Source organism: Anomalospiza imberbis, chromosome 1 (genome assembly GCF_031753505.1).
Source record: "Anomalospiza imberbis isolate Cuckoo-Finch-1a 21T00152 chromosome 1, ASM3175350v1, whole genome shotgun sequence".
Taxonomy (NCBI): domain Eukaryota; kingdom Metazoa; phylum Chordata; class Aves; order Passeriformes; family Viduidae; genus Anomalospiza; species Anomalospiza imberbis.
This window is the reverse complement of record NC_089681.1, coordinates 127,174,212-127,194,187: the sequence shown is the minus strand read 5'-3', so window position 1 is coordinate 127,194,187 and position 19,976 is coordinate 127,174,212. Positions and strand designations below refer to the sequence as shown.

Sequence of the window (19,976 nt, the reverse complement as noted above, 5' to 3'; positions counted from 1 at the left end):
CTTCATCCATGAGCAGTGGGCAAACCAGTGGAGAGAATTAACATAATAAGGATCTATACCCAGTTGTACGCAGAGGTAATATACTGGAAGCATTTGCATTACAAGTGAGCAAATAGCTTTCCTTTTAGTCTTAAAGTGCAGTTTTATGGGACCATATATTATGTGGGAAGGCAGAGCTGAAACTGGTACTTCATTTATCAAGGCATGCATAGTTTAGTGGTTGTGGCACAGCTATTCACAGGCAGGAAAAAAGAGGCCCCCCCACCTCCCCGGGGGCTCTATAGCTCTTGTAAATATAGCTCTGCCCTGATGGCTGCTCTTTCTACAGCCATCAGGGCAGAGCTATAGATCTGCAAACTGACTCAGGCCAGGTTAGAGCTCAGAAAGGTGCTAAGAAACCTGGCTTGTAGAAAGGAAATTAGGGCTCAAAGTTACAAGAAGGCTACAAAAAAGATCAGTGCTTTACCATATCTACAAACATATTGTTTTCATTGTCAAGACTTTATAAATTATGCTACAGTGGGCAGACAGGGCAAAACCATAGCTGAAAGCTATTAGAAATTTTCTTATGCAATGAAGAACTTCCTTTTATAGTGGGGTATTTCTTCACTGAGAGAAGATCATTGCTATAAAGAGTAGGTATTTATCAATTTTCAAAGGTCTTGGCCCATGAAAGCTAGAGTTAGATTTGGAATTTCTCTTTTGTTGCCAAGGTGACAAACACTTATAAATATACCACATCTTCTAATGTGCTTTTAACTTAGTATTTTTATGGCTTTTAAATCAGATACCATTAGCAAATATATTAGGTAATTTAGCTGAAAGACCATTTTCTACTAACACTTTTTGTTACATTTCCCCAGGTACTTCAGTAAATGTCTGTTGTGACATTGCAGTCCTGCCAGGCTTCTAGCATATAAGGATACATACAGTACATCTGGTAAGAATTAGCGTGTTACCTTAGGGTTTTCTGGTTTTTTGTATTGATGATTACAAATTGTATAAAAGAAGACAAATACTAAGGATTGGATCCTGCAGTCCACTGACTTCAGAGGGAACTCTGTGGAGGTAATGACTCTGGGATTGACCAGAGGCCATACTGTGTGTTGTTTTTTTTGGCTCCTATCTCCCCTTTTTATAACCCAGTAATGAGGCTGAAAACACAGGGGATACCATAACAGCTCCATAGCTGGGCACTTCCCTCTGCAAAGGAGAAGCAAACAAACCAACAAAACCTGCCTGTGTGTTTTCTTCTTTTTCATAGAGTTAAGGGCCAGAGGAGACCTTTGCCATCATCTGATGTGGTGCCCTTCAGGACACCAAGCCAAGGAGCTTTCCTGCCAGGAAACTCTCTGGCAACCATACAGGCCAGCTCTTGGACAAAGCATGGCTTGAAGGTGACTAGCTTGGAAAGTGGTGCTGGCAGATGAGGTAGCAACATCTGCAAGAGCTGCTTGTCCACAGGAGGCAGCTGCTCCTCAGGAGTCTCTTGGGGCCACGGGAGAGTGATCTCCCTGTGGGCAGGTGCAGCAGACACCAGTGGTGGAGCCATGAGAAAGCTCCGCAAGCAAAGATGTACAGGGCCCGTCTGGCTGCACAGAACCTTGCCCTGTGCTTTTCCTACTACAAAACCACATCTGGAGGCAGGGCCTGGGCTGGACTCAACTCCCAGGACCTCCATCTCATGCCAGAAGTCCCATCCTGCACCGAGGAGCATCCTGGTTGGGAATGCAACCATATGAGCAGGCAGGGCTGGAGAGGTGGGGTGCTGACAGAAAGGAGCAGTGATTTCAAAATACAATTTTTAAAAAACTTTGACAAAGCTCTGCAACACTGAGGATTAAACACAGTTCATAAACCAGTGAATAAGCTTCCTACAGTAGCAGTGTGTTAGATTGGGTGGAAAAGTCCAATGGAGAAGCATCCAGGAAACATCTTTCATGCCTGCACATTAGATTTAATCTTCCACCCCTGTCTTTTAAAACTTGGCATTCATCTACTAAAAAAAACGTTGATCTGAAAGAAAAAGAGAGGGAAAAAAACCCCAGTCTGCTATAACAGTTTGCTTGGCAAAATGGGGGAGACTTGAGGAATGAATTGTGTGTGAGTTACAAAGAGCCATCCTGCGCTGTAGACAGTGGGTCTGTATTTGTCACTCTCGCTCCCAGCCCAGCACTGTCTCATTGGCCTCTTCATTCAGCACAGCTATCTGTCATGAAGAATTTAAGTTTCATATTTTCATCTGTCAGTTGTGAAAAGGCCTGTCAGCTGAAGCTTACACTACCATTTGCTAAAAGGCCTATAGCCCATGCTGACAATACACTCTTATATTTGTGCTTCCAGGCTCCAGATAATCCCCTCACTTTCCTCCTCAGCAGTCCAGTTATGATGAGGCTTAAATTGCATATTTTGGGGGGTTTTAAATCCAGATTTTGCTGATAAATGCTATCAGCGGGAATGAAATTAAATACAGCACAGTTTAGCTCTTATTACCAGCATTTTGTGAGACAGTATTCATATTAAACAGGTTAATATCTAGAATGTCTATAGTCACAGGAACTAAATGTAAGAATGCTAATATCAGCTTTTATCTGCTTTGTCTGTTAAAAAAAAAAAAACACCCATTCTTCAAACAGAGCATTTCCCAGTTTGTTTCTTTAATTTGATTTGCAAAGGGAAATAAGATAACCAGCTCATTACAAATCCACAGCAAATTGTTTTATGCTCCAGGATACCACCAAATTACCCATAAAATGCCACAGAAGGTAGAAGGTGTCTAAATCCCCAAAGCACACTTCAAACCCCAGCACTTTTCCTGTAAGACTGTTAAAAAAATTACCAAAATAAAAAGATGGTCACCAACCCATCTCAATCTGATGCATGTTTATGAGGGTAAGGAAGGATACAAGGTGTGATCTTCACACCTGTAACTTTAGGACTGCACAACTTTGATTAAAGAACAACACAGCAAAAAGTAAAATTGCTTCAGAAACTCAATCTCACCTGAGGATTGTCAGGGAACACAGCACAGTAACCCAGGTTAAGCACTTGATGTCTTATCTCTAAGAAATTTAGTTTCCAACCATTATGCAACAACAAGGAAATAAAATCTTTAATTCATTACAGGCTTTTAAATTGCTTAATTAATTAAGACACAATTACACTTTCTGAAAATATATGAGGTTATGTCCCTGTGAAACAACTTTATGTTTTCCTTCTTAGATGAAACATCCATTTTCCCTGTAGTTCTAAAATATTCTAATATAGTACAGTAGTGCCAGAGGGATTTCTGTTTCATTGCTTTGTGTTGTCATTTGGAAACCAACTTCAGAGCAATGTTTTTCAACCCATGGTCTGAGCCGATCTGGAAAGAGAAGACAGAGGGACTCTGCAAAAAATCCTGTGAAAACAGTCTTACTGTTAACAGGTTTTAGCCTGATCCCTTTTTCCCTGGAAAGAGTTTTCAGGTTTTCACATTAAAAAAAAAAAAAAAAAAAAAAAAAAGTTGAGACTTACTGCCTTGGAATATCTTTTTCATGACAAGTAAGATGGGAAGGTGCTTACCCTCAGCTGGCTTCTGTTCAGAAAATGAGAGCAGCTACAAGGCAGTGTATAAAGTGACTCCGTAGAAACATTCCTGAACATACTTCACATGGTACTCCTGTGATTAAAACAACTTATGAGTGCAGCTTTGAGCCTATAAATCCCTGCAGGTTAGAAAATAACACCATAACACTACTGAAAAAGTTTGAAATACGGGACTTCCTTGAAAGTCCTGTTTGGGTTCAGGTGTTTTGTACTACAGCCAGCTGTGGCAAAGAATTCTCTCAATGGGGAAGGATTTTCCCACCTCAGAAATATTTTTGCCACTGTCATATCCTTTGGCTGTGTCCCTCCAGTAGGTAAAGAGCAACCAAGAGAAAGGAAGCTGAAAGGGAGCGCTGTATAACAGCATGCATTTTTACTTTATTAAGTAATAAACACCTTACACATGTTAAGATTTTATTAAGATGGTATAAATAACAATAGCTAATAGTAAATAATAAAAATATGTGAATAGTATTATTAACAGTAGCAATGATTGTTAGACATCCTATAAATCTATTTTTTCTTTAATGATAGTGAGATATTGCCAAGACAATAGCAATGGGGCATTGTCTGTTCAATATCTGGTTCAAAGTAGCAAGTACATCATGCCCCAGAATATTCCCACACAATGACTCTGAAAGACATGGAAAAGGAAACAGCAAAAGCTGGTGTAGTGCATGGATGGATTCCTGGTACATGGAGTTTTGGAGGTCTCTGAGAAGATAATCAGTGAGTTAAAGCATAATGATTTGTGTTCGCTATTTTTCTGTCCAAAAGATTGAAATATCTGAGGAACAGAGGTTTTCTTTTCCTGTATGCTACCACGTGGAGTATTTTGGCTCTATGTTGTTACTGTTGTTGCAAACAAGAATTCCCTTAGCATGGCATGTGAGTTGAGTATCTTAAATTTTTTAATGCAAAAGACAAATATGTTTTGTTTTGAGAAATTACTACAGGAGCTGTAGCAAGTGATTTGATTCCCTGAGCAATACAGACTTTTAATGTATGAGTTGCTCTGTCTTGGGGTAAAAATTCGGAAAATAGTTTCACCTCACTGAAAAGCAGGATTTTGGTCCTGAATTCCTGGGAATTTCCCACCTAAGCTAAGAGCCCTCCTTTTGTCTCTCAGGTTACTCATTAAAAGCAGGCTCATGCCTCATTTAAAGAACAACAAATGGAGGAGACAGATCAACATTTCTTTCTGCATTTCTTTTTACCTGCAGTTTGGAAACAGCTTTGGCTAAATCCAGGTTAGTGTTCTCCACAGGCACATTCAAATCAATATAGAATTTGTTCTCTTTACAAGTTAGAAATACTGGCCTTTTACTACTTTAGGTTGGGCAGTTCTCTCCTCCAGCTGGTGGATTTTAGGACTTTATTCTCAGGGGCTGAGCAGATACTTACAACTGCTTTAATTCTTCTGAGCAACTAAGGCCCGACTGTCTGTGAAGGTCCTCAGTACTTAACTTGGGGTAATAAACCCATGTAGGCAGCCAGATATTTAACTACCAGGCACAGTAAATACTCATCTCACAAGTCCTTTTTAGATCTCAGCCAAACCTTTTTTCCCTTTTTGGTTATTTGTATTGCAATTATTCCTTCTTCCTGCCCTCCAGTCTCCTTGAAAGGATTTGTTTGATTATTAGCTACATTTTTCTACTTTAAGTTTGCAGGTGGGTTTGACTCAACACGCAGGCAGATGCCAGGAAAAATCACTTCAGTCAGGTGCAGAGCTCAAGGTAGTGACAGGAGATCTCATCCCCGGTCAGCAGCGTAATCCACTGGGACCGGCAAAGCAGCTGCCGACATGAAAGACCTGGTGCCCATATCCGTGAAAGCAGTGGCCATGTTCCAGTCCTCTTGGTGGGAAGCACTGGATGCAGCTCTCTAGAGCTTCTTGGAGAAAGCTGGTTGGACTCCTAGTCCTTGCTTAGTTGGTCCTGGGGAAAAACAACTACATCTTGTCCTGCCCCTATGCAGACACAGCTGCTACTACCAGAGCTGGTAGTAAAATTCCTAACTTCTTCTGTACCTTCTTCATGCAAGGTTTATGTTTGGTTCTATGAATATTTTATTGGCATGCCCACATTCCCCAGAAACTTCAGGCTCCTTTACTTCTGTTTTCTTGTTTGCTTCACTATGGAATAAGAGGGCCAGACGTCAGGCATTTAAATTAGGATGACATTGTTCAATCCTTCTACAGTGTGATGAAGTTATCATGGCCAGATTTGTGGAGTTATCACCCTTCTGACCTTTAGGATCTATATTGGTTTTGGTCTGACACTGCAGCAATGAAGTTTCTTTGTTTCCTTTATGGGCAGGATGGCATGTGCCTCCAGAGACAGAATGACCCCGAAGGAGAGGTGCAGTAGGACCTGTGTGGGAAGCAGTGACAAGAACATTTGCTATTGGTGTTTCATCCCACTGCTTGGCCTTGCACTGTTGCCAGCAGCTGTGTGGCTCAGGTCAGGCCAGACTGCAGAAAAATAGTAAAAAAACCCACAGTACTATTTCCTTTTTGAGTTACAGAACAGTAAAATCAACAGCATACAGCTACTTTTCCCACTCTGTGAAACAAATAAATGGACCAAGGACAAATAACTTCAGTCTCCAATTTTCCATCATCAATTGATCCTGGATATTAAATGGGATGGAAGGTTAAACTGGGTATTTTTTTGTGTCACGTGCAGCTGACAAAGCATAACAGATGAAGCTCCATTAGTGCTGTGGAGCCAGAAGATTTCCATGTTGCCGTACTGTACATCCACACGTCAAATACTCCAAATTACTCACATGAGATGTACCGAGGTGGGGGAATTCAGAGACTCCAGCTGACAAGAGATGAAGAAACAGGCTCATTTCTCCCCCAGACAGAATGTTTATTATGTTTGTCTCACTTTGTTCTTTGAATCAGTGTTTCTTCAATTTTTAAACTACACATCTTTGTAAAAATCATGGCTTCCCACAATGTAATTAATTTCAGTTTGAGAGGATTGAAAGAGCGAGGGCACAATTAATTACACAGTATGAAATAGTTAGATTTAACAGGAAACTGTAAAGCTTTATTTTTCTAAATGTTTCTCAACTCCATCACTAAGTAAAAGTGTAAAGCAAAAGGGGCTGGACTTTTTAAATGTCAAAGTAATTTTACCCTATCTCCAGCCCTTCCATTTGCCACATTAAAGCAGCCCTGTTATTCTGTAAACTTTGTAGACTCAGTTGGAATACAACATAGCATTTGTCAGGACCAGCTTTAAGGGTAGACAAAGTAGGTAGCTGCCTACCCTAACAAGGAGCTAGATGCAGAAAAACAACAAAAAAGGGCAAATGTGAAACATTACTATTTGCCAGCAGTGTTTCTTAATCAAATTGTCCAGAAAATGTAATATAATTCTTCAGGTATTTTTTCAGACAGTGAAGAAATGTGGGGGAGGACATGAAAATATCTTTCTGACATAAAAGGGGTGAGGTGTGTCACTACCTTCTGCTGCTGTGCTATTTGAGGTGGCCTTTGGCAGCTCATGGGCAAGGGGGCTGGTGGGAGCGGATCTGCTAACCCTGCAGAGCACAGGGCAACACACCTCCACATGTCTGCTGCTATAGAAAAACCTTGCCTCTACAAGCAAGTAGGTTTGGAATAGCTTTAGAGGGTTTTTGCTCAAAATTAACTGCCTTGCAGCCATATGTAAAAGTTAGGGGTTTTTTTGTTCTCGCTTTTAGTTTTAAACAGGCTGCTGTTTTATCCCACATCAACTGCAAATTGGACTAAAAATACTGTTCTGGGTTTTTTAACTGATTTCTTTTATCTTTGCAGTTACTACACTGTAGAGAAGCGTTGCCATTTTAGGTTTCTAGTACCTGAAAACTGCAATCTTGGAAGCTGGAATCTTTTAAATGGAAAGCAAGACAGAAATGACAGTGGTACACAACGAAAGAATAACTTCTGGGACCAGATATTCAAGTCTCTTAGTTCTGGATCAAGCAAGCAAATTAAGGTAAAACCCAGAGGGACAAATATACTGCACAGATCAGCTTGGAAAGCATCCTTTTATAGAAACAAACGGGAAAGTAAAACAGTGCTTTAAAAGTGCATTAAGTATACTTTATTCCTCAGTTCAGAATTAATTCAAGCAATAAACTCACAGATTTCACACAAGTTAAAGCTTCCTACAAATCTCACAACTGAGTTCCCTACTGAACCTCAGGGAAGCTTTTATAATGATAACTCCCTTCCCCCACCTCCAAGATGACCTGGAAATGCTTAAAGAATTGTGCTCCTAAGACTTTTTTTAATTATTGTTATTATCTGTGTTTTTCTCTGAACCAGGTATATAAAAGAGAGGGGATTTCCCCTTGCATCAATTAAAACTCAAATCTCACCTCTCCTTTCTTCCCCCACAACAAGAAGTTAACCCCTGCTGAGCTTTTTTTCCCCCAAGGCATCTATAAAGCCTCACAGGTGAGCTTGCTGCAGTAAATAGAATGAATCAGCCCCAGATCTTCTAACAGATAAACACCAATCTTTTATTCTAGCCACCTGGCTTTGGACTTATCATACAAGAAAATGGCTGTAGTTCGAGTTAGGTGGATTTTCTTCTCTTTTGCAATATTCTTCCTTTTGTATTTTCTTTCCTTTAGCAAGCACTCTTGGGAGAAAATGTGCTTTGGAACATCTTCAAGCTGGAAATTTTCTTTCTGAAAAGCCACATTGTGATGCTTTTTGTTGGAGGAAGTTACCTTGTTTTCTGTAGGCTCAGTCTCTTAAAGTCTTTCAATTGTCTCAGAACTCTTATTTCACCAAGTCCTTGAAATACAAATGAGTTTGTCACACCTGGACAGAAGTAGTAAGAAAATATTTTCATGAAAGTAAAGGTTTAATTGTAGTTATATCTAGTTCTTATACCTTAGGGAAAATGAAAAACCTTGTGTGGTTTTATAGGTAAATTTGTCCTGTCTCCCTGCGGTTTTGACCATAAGAATGTAGAGTTAAGAACTGTAATAGTTCACTAAAATATTTTCTGTCCTAGATGTGCATGAATCATATAATTGTTTGTCTAATGAAGCACTTAAGAATAACTATAAGAAGTTAAATGCATTGAGGAGTCTAACAGGAGAACGGGCCATTCCACCAAATTGCTTCACATTTTTATGATTGTTTTCAAAGAGGGAGTAAAGTGAGAGGATGAGAAGTCAATTCTCCAGTTCGATTTCTACCTCTTCACTGATTTTATGCTATAAGTAAGTGTTTTATAGGGCTGCTTTCAATTTATTTTCTGGTCCTGGCAGAGGGCACTTTCCTGTTGCCTTTATATTTTGCCTTTCTCTCTTACCTTATATGCTTTCAGAAGAACACCAAATAATGTCGAGTCCTCTTTTTTTAAGTACTTTTAAGAAGTATTTCTGAGCAAAACCACTTAAAATTTTTATTGAGAATTCTGGGCACTGCTGCTACCCACAATTTTTTCTAAGCCTATCACTGGGGAAATAAGGAGCCCATGTTTTGAGGCTTTAAAATTTGGGCCTTTTTTCTGCCGTTATTTTACTTTCTTCACTCTAAAGGGATTGGTCTTTCTGAAAAAAAACCCTTACAGAAACATTTATCATCAGTCTCATGTGCAGTGTGGGTACCAGATAGCATCATAGATGTACTAGCTAGAGTTAATCTTGGGTTAAATTCCGGGAAAGCCACAGAAGAACAGGCCTCTATTTAACTGGCATTTTGTATCTACAAGGGAGGTTGTGTTGCTAAAATCCAGGGAGGGTAAATGTGTTCAGAGGACTGTGATATTAACTAATCCACTGCTGAATTTATAATGGCTATCAGTGGTTTATTGGTTTTGTTGTGTTTCTTAACCATTACGATATATTTAGGAGCATTGCTATTTGTGTTTGTCGAAATCTTTCTTCTCAAGAGCTGCATTTTATATTCAGTCACTGCCTGTGAATTATTCTCTGGAAAAGGAATGTTAATTGTGTTTGGGACAATAGATGCCAATATGTATTTACATAAATAAACATTATTATTTTATGCATAAATAATTTTTAAAGCAATTTTCTTTCTCATGGAATTGAAGAGAAATATTGTCTCATTTTCTTACTTGGTGACTTAGAGTAAATAATTTTTCTGCATTGCATTTTGTGCAGAAAGAAAAATGGGCAGAGAAGTAGCTATATTATTTGTAATAAATGAGAATTAAAAGTAATTAGTGAAACAGGACAACTTAGAGGATTGGTAATAGAATCCAGAGCCTTTTCTCTTCCAGGTGTTCAGGCTCTGGGTAATGAACATGTCATAAATACCTCCCCGGCGAGGTCAGCAGTTTCAATGAGGTTGTGTCAAGAGTGGCAGGAAGGCGTTCATGCATGAGCACTGGTCACTGGGAGAACGCACACCCCTTGTCTGTCACACACAGAGGGCCAAAGACCAGGCTGTGTTATTTAGGTCAACTCCAGCCCTGCTGCCATGGGATCCTCTGCCAGGGGAGGCTGTCACCCTGTGCCCTGCCATAGGCTGCAGCTGTTTGTGGTGGCTGTCCTGAGAGGAACTCCTGGCCATAGCACTCGCTGTGTTTGTGGTGTGACTTTGCTGGCTGTTCGTTGCCTCCTGTGCCTGTGTATAAAATGCAACAGCAAAGGGTTCCTGCCAGGCTTACATGCTGGAAAGAAGCAAATTATGGCTTATTTTAGGCAGGAGATGCACACTTGATGACTGTGCTAATTCTGGCATCACAGTGTAATTCTCACAGTCTGCTTCCATGTAAAAATCATTCCTTTAAGGAAACGCCACACTTGCTAACCTCAATCCATGCTCTCCCTGACTGTAGAGGAGCAGAGATGGATCCTGGGTATGCCTTTTCTGTTTGAGGGCAAAGATGCTCACAGACTTGCTTTGTAATCTTTGTTTAACTAAGAGTTAGTATTAACATCATTAGAAGTTTAATTATTGTTTTGAGCCTTTTGAAAGCATCAAACAACTTGGTCAGCAGGCTATGTCCCGCACTAAAGAGAATTAATTCCTCTTTTTATTTTTATGGGAAATATGGTCTGTGCAGTTTCTTAGTGCTCCTCAGAGCTGTGAAGGGGAGCTAATGCTTGAAGCTTAGCTGCATATACCTTTAGGTATTTCTAATTGAAAAACACAAAGCATTGTTTTCTCCTCAAGACTCAATTCCCACTTTGGATTTAGGAAAGAATGCAACATTGAGATAATCTCACTTTTCTCATCATCATCCTTTCATTCTTCTCTACTCCCCTCCCTTCCCCAGACACAAGGTGACATATCCAAGTACTTGTCCTTTAACAGATTCTTCAGCAAGCAACAGAGCAGAAAGCCCTAATATCTACTCATTTGTAATCTGTCATTCTTAAAGTATTAAGGACAATTGATGTCACATGTCTCAGGTAATTAGAATAGTCAGCCTTTGCTCCATATTTTTAAAGTGTCTCAAACTTTTAATCAGTACATTTATTGATGTCTTTCAACATATCTGTTTCTTGTCAAGCGTGTTTTTAACAAATCTTACATACAGAATTGTGCAGGAGAATTATATTAAAACCCTCTTTCTATTGCTTTTGTAATTAAATAATATATATTAGTGGCAACATGATATTTTCCACATTCAGAGTAATCAATCTCTTTTTTAATATGGAAAACTGCTCAAAAGCAAATTAATAAACATAAATGTCAGGAGTTACATTTACACAAATGTTTTAGTACTTGTTTTCCCAAGTTTATATTTCCACATCAAGCAACATTAACTATGATAATAGCTAATACCATTTTAGAAGCTCTAAGGGGCTCATAAAGAAAGGTTGTTGGATTTCTTCAGCTGTTAGTGATCTTAGCAAGAAAAAGCAGCCATTCTTCCCCCCAGAAACTCAAGTCCTAACTTTTGTCACTAACATTGGTTTATGCAATTTTTCTTAGCTACAGGTTCATTTTGTTAGCTTTGGGAGACCTCTAGGACAGGTACACCAAAGTTCAGTGTCCTCTTGCAGCACAAGCAGTCTCAGCAGGCAGTGCTCTCTTGGTATAGCAGATTTGTATTTGTGAGAAGGTCAATCTTTAGGGATTCCTAGGGTGTTGCCATTATTCTGTGGCTATAGGGGCTTATCCACAAATAGATTTCTGTCACATTGCTCATTTCAGCTCTCCTATAGCAGACACTGTTCCCTGGCACTCCTTTAGCAAAGAAAAGACAAGTCTCTAAATAGCTGTACTATTGTTTTGGTCCCTCTATGCTTTAGAGCAGTGGTTCCTAAAACCGTTCTGCAAATGAATCTTCAGTTTGACAGGAGGAATAAAAAAAGCAGCTTGGAGTGGGTTTGGATATTAAAACAGAGTGGGAAAGCATGTTGGGCAGTGGGAGATAAATGTCTTTCATTGCCACACTTTTCTTCTGTTAACCACAACACACCAAAAGCAGAAGAATCCTTCCATAGCAGGGATTTTGCATGAAGAACTGGAACAATGAAGTCAGAACAGTACAAAGAGTAAAGGTGATCCCTCCATCCCTTTGTCAGTGTTTGCCCTTGAGTAAGCCATTGTCCAAGACTTTCCTGCCTTAGGATGTGGTATATATCAGTCCCATTGAGGGACTAGTTTGAACTCAAACTGAGAATCTTGTCTTTTGGTTCAAGTATTTCTTTTTTTCTTTTTTTTTTTCCAAATTTGACAATAAATTAATAACAAATAATGGAGAGGAATATATTGTGATAAAAAAAAATTAGGGATAGCCTGGTGTTGCCACCATCTCCTAGATGTCTCTCAACCACAGGGTCTTATCCTGTGGAATAGCCATTGTGGACAGACTGAGAAAAACAAGTAGACATACACACTCCTTAAACTGATATGGTGCAGATCTTTTGCAAATCCAGCTTGTTGGAAGAAAAAGGGGTTGCCTCCAGTAGCTCTTCCTTTCACTGGCACTCTCACTCCTGTACTTCATCTTCTTCTGTTGTGCAGGCTGTAGCAATAACAAAAACAGGAGAGAAATTTGAGTGGATGGGGTAAAATCCAACCTGAGTCTTAGTGGAGCCCCCGCTCCTGTGGGAAAGATGCTTGCTTATCATAAGGGTGCTCTTTATACGTAAGGGCTGGGTACCTGATCACTACAGGAGATACAAAGGAATATGTCTGAGGTATGCTTATCAGGACCTCCCTTTTTGGTGAATTTTTCCTCTCTTTCTTTTGTCTAATTTCTCTTTAGGACTTGGGTTAAGTTAGAACAGGACTTTGAGGATGCAGAAGGAAAGAACTCCTTACTGAGGAAACTGTGCACAGTGTACATGCAAGTCTATGAAAGAATACACTGCAGGCATCAAAGGAAACCCCAGGTTCATCAAAGAGTGGAACACCCATGGGGTGTAAGGCAGCTGGAAGTGTGCTAAGTACTGTGAGCATTTCCCCTTTCAAGATACATGTTTGTGTCTCTCTTTGCTGAGCAGAATAACTTGATTACAGACAGGCCATTAGCTCTGCCCAAGCAGCACAGCATTGTGGTTGTTTTGTGGTAATGACAGCTCTCCAGATCCAAAAAGCAAAACAAAGTCTTCCTGTGAATGGTTATCTCCATCAGCCAAGGAGATAACTCAATACCACAAGATGTTGGGTACCAAAGTGATTCTGAACTGTAAACTTCAATGGCTGTTTGTTCATAATAGAGGAATTCTCTGATTTACCTTACTTCTCCTTTCCTTAGAAAACACTTGTTTGGAGATGAGACAGACCACTTTCCTTAAGAAATTAACTGGATGTGCACATGCATAATAGTTTCTCCTTTTTGTAATATATTACTCAACATGGAATATTTAGGAATGGAAAGGTTGCACTGAGCAGCAGAAGGGCAATAGTTGCCTCCCACAGAATAATTTCTGCCTCTTCAAAGGATTAATTTCCCAGTTACTAAATTTTGAACATAATACGTAACCTTCACCTTCTTTAGTTTGCATGGACTTTAAGTATGTCTGATAATTAGGGACTGTTGCTCCATTTTGAAAATACAGGGCCCCATTCTGGAAACCATTACCATTACCTACCTGCATTCCTCTAACTTCTCTGAATATTTTATGTGGGTATCTAAACATGCACACAGTGATGTATTGCTATGTTTATCGCTCTGTTAGCTCACCAAAAGACACTTCAGCTGAGCTGCAAATTCAAAATCTTGCCATAGGAGAGGAAACCTGGCTTGTGCTTTTGTGGTTTATGGTGTCACCAAACGCTTTGACACAATTCCAGCTTTCTGTTGAATGGATATTAATCTATTGTTGCTCTAACTGTTGATTTCATGTTGAGATCACATCTATCAATACTTCTTTTTCCCAAGAAGATACTTTAAAATTCAGTTATGATAGTAAATACTGTTTCAACTTGAGACTTTCTGACTCCATGGAAAGTAATATCTTGGTGAATTTTTTATAGATTTTGGCTTTATAAAACATATAATGTTTTATCAAGAGGAAAAATATTGATACTGGATCTGTTCAAACTTTTATTTTAGGACTGGGACAAAAGTAACTTGATTTCATAAAAATGTCCAGTGCAATTTTATCATCTATTAAAATCCATTAAATATATCTAGATTATAAAGATTATAATAATGTATATAATCTATAATAATTTATATCTATCCTATTAATGTATATCTAGGTTACATTTTTTCAAAACTGAGATTGCACAGACTGGGTCTCTTTTCCTTCAGTTACATAGGCACAGATATGAGTTATTACATGCACTAGGTCTTTGAGTTCAGAATGATATTGCCATGAATTCCAGAACTAAAAAAGGGCCAAAATGGAAGCCAGAGAGAGTCAGGCCTTAGTTTTATCCCAGTATGGCTCTGTTGTCTTAACAACAGCTCAAAGTTTTAGAGTATGGACTCACCCTCAGGTAGGAGCTTTTCCACATGGAATTAAGGAAGGAGGTAGGATGGGAGTATGAAACCTTCCTTCTTGGTTACAGAACTGGCTGTGTTTGACGTGAAAAGGGAGAGTGCTCTTCACTCCTGGTCTAGAGGGCTCCTGAGTGGAGCAACCAGGTGTAAGACTTTTCATTCAAGATGGCAGAAAGCCAGCGGGAGCAATTGCTATCCTAACTTAACTCCTCATCCTCTCTCAACTGGTGAGTATCTCTGAAGCAGAGATTGGAAGAATTTAAAGTGCCAGATCTGAGTCTGAGCTTTACTTGGCCCAGAGATAGATTTTAGGCTAAACTATAGTACTGTCCCTTTGACCATCCAAAGGTGGTGTGGCAAAAATGAGCAGCTTTATGATACGTTACAATTCATGTTCTTGCTGGGGCAGATCCAGCTTGGATGTCTAGAAAGCACTAAGCACACTGGAGATGTAGCCACAACAAATAATGAGTGGGTTGGTGTGAATATTTTTATGTGCCATATGTATTAATTGTTCTTTACTTCCTGACAGGAGAAGATGAGCACAGCTGAAAGGACAGGAATGTTAGGTTATGCCTGGGGAAATGTGGAAAGCTGAAAGGCAAGGCCTTGTGCTCTTAATAACCATTATAATAAATTAGCATATGCTACAAATAATGCATCAGGAAGGAAAGGAAAAAGAAAGAAGCTGTCTTGTAAAGCAGGACATAATTCTGTGACATGTCTACTCTCTCTAGATAAAGGTTTGAATGGTTTACCCAAGAAGAAGCTTTATGCAAATGCATACTGTCATGTGAATCAGATTAAGGGAAGAAAGACTATTTATGCATGAAATCCAAACATGCTTCTGGGGAAAGGAGAAGAGAAATAAACCCTTTCTTTCACCACAAATACAATATATGTGCAATGACTAAAAAGAACTGAATGTGTCACCTCTATTAGACACTAAGTGATTTCCCACTAACAATTAGCATGAATCATAGTGATAAAAAACTGAGATGGAAAAGATCTATTAGAACACCCAGTCCACCTCCCTGTAAGTATAGGAATCTCCCTGACAATTTCTATATGAGGCAGTTCATTGCTCAATACTTTGTGTTTTCATCAGTGCTGCTTCACATGGGCATTTGCTAAGATGACTTTACAGAAAATACCACATCTGTTCTTCACTTGAAAAAAGAATTACATCAATTCTGCTCTTCCAGAACAACATCCTTCTGGAGAGACTTGTGGTCCTGGAACTTTAAATATAATGGGTTGTCTTTGCTTTCATGAACCACAGAAGATGTACAAATTGTTCCTGTATTCAACAGCAACATAGGAAGTAAGCAAAGGAAGACACTTGGCTACAGTGAAATAAAATAATGTAGCCAAAGAATTCTGGGTAACACCAAACTGGACTCTACTCAGTGGGAGTTTGTGCCACAAACACATGGATGTGTTTGTGGTTGCAGGTTTTGAGGATTTTTCTATTCCATGTTTACCCAAAGCATAGGTACAACAACCTTAGTGTTCCTCAGATTGCTTCCATTAGGGAATCGCCCCCAAAATAATTTGTTCCTTCTGCCTTTTCTCCCCCCGCCTGTCCCTTCTGCTGGTCTGTGTGGGACTCAGTGACATATGTCTGACTGTGCTGGCTCTGCTTGCGTCAAGGATCTCTCAAGCAGAGTGCATCTCTCAGTCAACAGCAAAACATTAGGGCTATAGACCATAACCCAGCTCTTTGTAACCAGTGGGCCAAGCTTCACTATGAATTTAGGATCAAGTTTGGCACTGATTTATTTTTTTAATAGTGTAATAGAGATATACCATTAGAAACAGAATTGTCAGAGAGTGCCTTTGAAGATAGACAGTGTCTGAAACAAGCCTGGAAGTTAACGCACATGCAGCTTGGCTTGAAAGTCCAAGCAATGGACTTTCATTTCTCTGTAATCATGGTGTTCCCAGACTAATTGGTTTTTTATCTGAATCTATTGGTGTCTACACCAGTGTGGTTCTGTAGACATATTCCATGCACTTGGAAACTGCCTGACCAGATTCTTAGTTGATGTCAATTAATTTTTCCCCACTAATTTCAATAGACAGTAATTCCTCATCCTGAGCATTTTGCATGAATCTGAGATGCTAGGCTGGACAATTTGCTGGTTATCCTCAGGCATGTCATTATGGTATGATTCAATTCCTATCAAAGTCAACTAGAAAACTATCTGCTGATCCCAGGGGCTGCTGAATATACCCTGTGGAAGTAAAGGCTGCAAGCAAGTGTGGAGATAGAGAGCCAAACACTTTTGTGGGAGGGTTTTGTCTTTAAAAGGGTGTGTTTCAGACGCGTGGTGATTCTGTGTTTGTGGCATCCTCCCACATCCTTGAAGAGGCAGCAGCTCCTGTGCAGGAGCTGTTTATGTCCCAGGAAAGGAGGAATGAAACAAGCCCCCTGTATGGGTAACATCAACTACAAGTTTTGCTTTGATGCCTCCGGCTGAACAGAATTCATGTGAATGCAGCCTGGAACAAATGTGACGGCTGATCAGATGATCCCAGGTATATAGATTTTTAAAGGATATTGTTCCTCTGAAATGTGTCAATTTGCCCCATGTGAGATAAAATAATTTAGATAAAATTGATCTGCTCATGGCTTTTCTGATTGCTTGTAATGATTTTTCTGGATTACAATGACCTTTAAGTATAACTTTTAACAGCAGGTCTTACAAAATTTTCATGCAGAAATCCAATTTACTTTTTATTTAAAATAGATAATGGACATTTAAAAATAAGAGTTCCCCAGTCCTGGCACAGACCCAATCATGAATGTCCTGATATGTAATTTAGCACAGATCATTTTAAAAACAAGAAGGTTGCTGAAAAAATATAAGCTTCCCTCAGCCCAGCATGTCTGTCCCCATGGACCAATGAACTTGCCTGTGACTCAAGATATTTTTAATTCTGCTCTGGACTTTCTCCAGGAAATCAGTAATAATTACTAATTGTATTTTTGTAAGCTAAATGAAAGGATGCATTCTTTCTTGAAATTCTCCCTTAGATTTTGCAATTAATTATGTTGCTCTTTTGTGTGATTAATCCTTGTCTTTGTATTACAACTTCACTTAATCAAATAGTACTGTGTAGCATGCCAAGGGTTCTTAAGTGTAATATATTTTTTCCTATTTTAGCGTAATTTCTTTCTTTTCTCTGCTACTCACATCTCTGCTAAACTTTTATCAAAGTGATGCTTTATTAAAGAACTAAAGAGTTCTAAAATCATCAGGGGAAATTTGCATGAGATTATTGTGTCTTGGCAAAGACCCCCTGCCATGTGTGGAGGTACAAACAGATTTTTATCAGCTGAAGATGTGTCCTTACATCACCAACACATATTAAGGCAGTTTTGTGATAAAACTATTTCAACAGAAGGTCAGTCAAAACCCCTAAATGACCTCAGGGTTTTTTAAAAAACATTACTATATGACATGTAGTAAAAGAGACTTACCTGACCACCTTAAATTATATATTAAAATTATCCTCTTGCAAAATGCCCACACTGGAAATGTCAGACAGACAGGAGATGGTTTTGAGTGGTTTAGAGAAAGTCTTAAACACTTAGATTGCTGTGCAATTTTGTGGCAAATCTTACTTCTTCCTTTCCAATCAGGGAAAGTTTTTCCCATGGTAAAAGTGGAGCATGTCTGTCATTCCAGCTGCGCATGACTGCAGCATGGCCAGCATTAAAAGGCAGGAGGCTGGTTTGCACAGATCAAGGTTCTTACTTTAAATTAAATCATTTTCTCTTCCAGTTTTTTTTTTTTTTTTTTTTTTTTTTTTAGGGTGCCATGGGGTCATATTTCCAAGCCCCCTGCCCCCTGTATTAAAATGAATTAAAAAGCAAACAAAATCAACTTCAGAAAAGGTAGCAACCTCTTTGCTGCAGGACCTGGGGATTTTAGAGTAAGTTCTTACCAGCCTTGCAGTGGAAAAAGCCAAACTGGTTGAAACTGCAGGGGAAATGTTGTCCTTTTATCACCACAGTAGTGTCAGTGGATCAAGGATGATCTGAATGTCTATTCCTATGGAAACCCTCTCTGCCTTGAGCATGGCAGATGATGGGCATTGCCCATTTAAGCTCCAGCAACATGAACTAAGCTGGAGAGCAGGACAGTGTCGTCTGTTCATTAGGAAAGCACTGAAGAAGCTCCTTTCCTTTTGTGATGGGATTACTCTCACAGCTTAATAAAGAAATAAGTGAAAGCAGTAACTGAAATGGTCTGTGCCAGTGCAACTATAAGTGGTTAGTGAATAGATAAAATACAAAAAGACTCAGTGCCATCACTGTAGAATGAGTCAAACATCTTGCTGGTGAGAGCTGCAATGGATTCCTTTGTGAAGCTTTTTACACAGAGTGCCTAATTGCAAGGAGAATAACCAGGCAGAAGAAGAGAAAAAAAATAGTTTCTCTCATTAAGCACTTAGTAAGTGTTGAAAAGTAGCTTTGAATATTCAGGTGACTGAACTGCATCAGCAGAGCATGGAGGTGCATGCTCACCTTGAGCATAGTTGTAATCTCATGGAAATACAGTACAGAACAATGCAATACAATATAACACAATACAATAAAACAAATAAAAGGTAGTGAGGACTTGTAGGGCCCTATTTGCATGAGTAATGTCAGGGATCTGCTTCATGAACTGGGACTTCTATGCAAATAATAAATCACAAATGTGGTAAGGATTTATTTTATGTTCCTTCAAATGAAGATGGGTTGGCTGTATTCAGTATATTAAATCCTTCCTGCTGTTAAGTTTAAAGAAACTGATTCTCTTGTAACATATTTTGATTTGACTACTGTAGCTTCCAAGTGCTATAAAGCACTAGAGTAGTTTGCCTTGGCCTCACACCTAGTTACAGTAGTGCTAACTTTAAAATTGCCGAAGAAGCCCACATCTGGAGTCAATTGAGTGAATTTTGACCAGCTTTGGTGGTAATATGCAAGTAATATTTCATCCTCGTGTGTATTTCACTCATCTTATAAAAAAGATGCCTCATTCCAAGACTCCTAGACATATTTCTTTGCTGTCTCATATATCAAGAGTATCAGACTAAGAAGACCTCTTAAAACTGGATATGTCCACTCTCTTATCCTAAACAACAGTGAATATTTTTGCCAACACTTCCATTTCCTGCAGTGGAAAAAAACTATATAACCCCAAAGCCTCGGCCAGGTTCTGCTTTCCTTGAAATGCATGGCAAATTTGTCAACAAAACACTCTCTGGCTCAGTAGTGGGGGGAGAAGTTTAACAGCTGGAATTAACCAGCAGGAATAATGTGAAGCAGGCTGAAGTTTCATATTAGGTTTAGCCTAATGCTGGGGTTCAAGGCTGAACTTGCATTCTGATTCGCCTGTGCCAAAATCATGGAAGCGACATCCAAAACCAGAACCAGAGAACAGCCGCTTTCAGCTCTGGATTTGGCCCAAAGCCAGACCAGGGCTGTAGGCATTG

The 19,976-nt window shown here is 39.3% G+C and overlaps 2 long non-coding RNA genes across 2 annotated transcripts; one reads left to right on the top strand and one right to left on the bottom strand.

The window, feature by feature from the left end:
- The first annotated feature begins 330 nt into the window (after window positions 1-330).
- Window positions 331-13,616, top strand: LOC137485834 (uncharacterized). The gene is made up of 3 exons (XR_011005473.1): window positions 331-940; window positions 7,403-7,583; window positions 12,798-13,616. It is a non-coding gene; the product is annotated as an uncharacterized lncRNA (long non-coding RNA).
- On the bottom strand, window positions 8,089-10,043 carry LOC137485829 (uncharacterized). Its single transcript, XR_011005471.1, has 2 exons — window positions 9,889-10,043; window positions 8,089-8,419 (listed from the first exon to the last, which is right to left on the bottom strand). It is a non-coding gene; the product is annotated as an uncharacterized lncRNA (long non-coding RNA).
- Window positions 13,617-19,976: the final 6,360 nt, after the last annotated feature.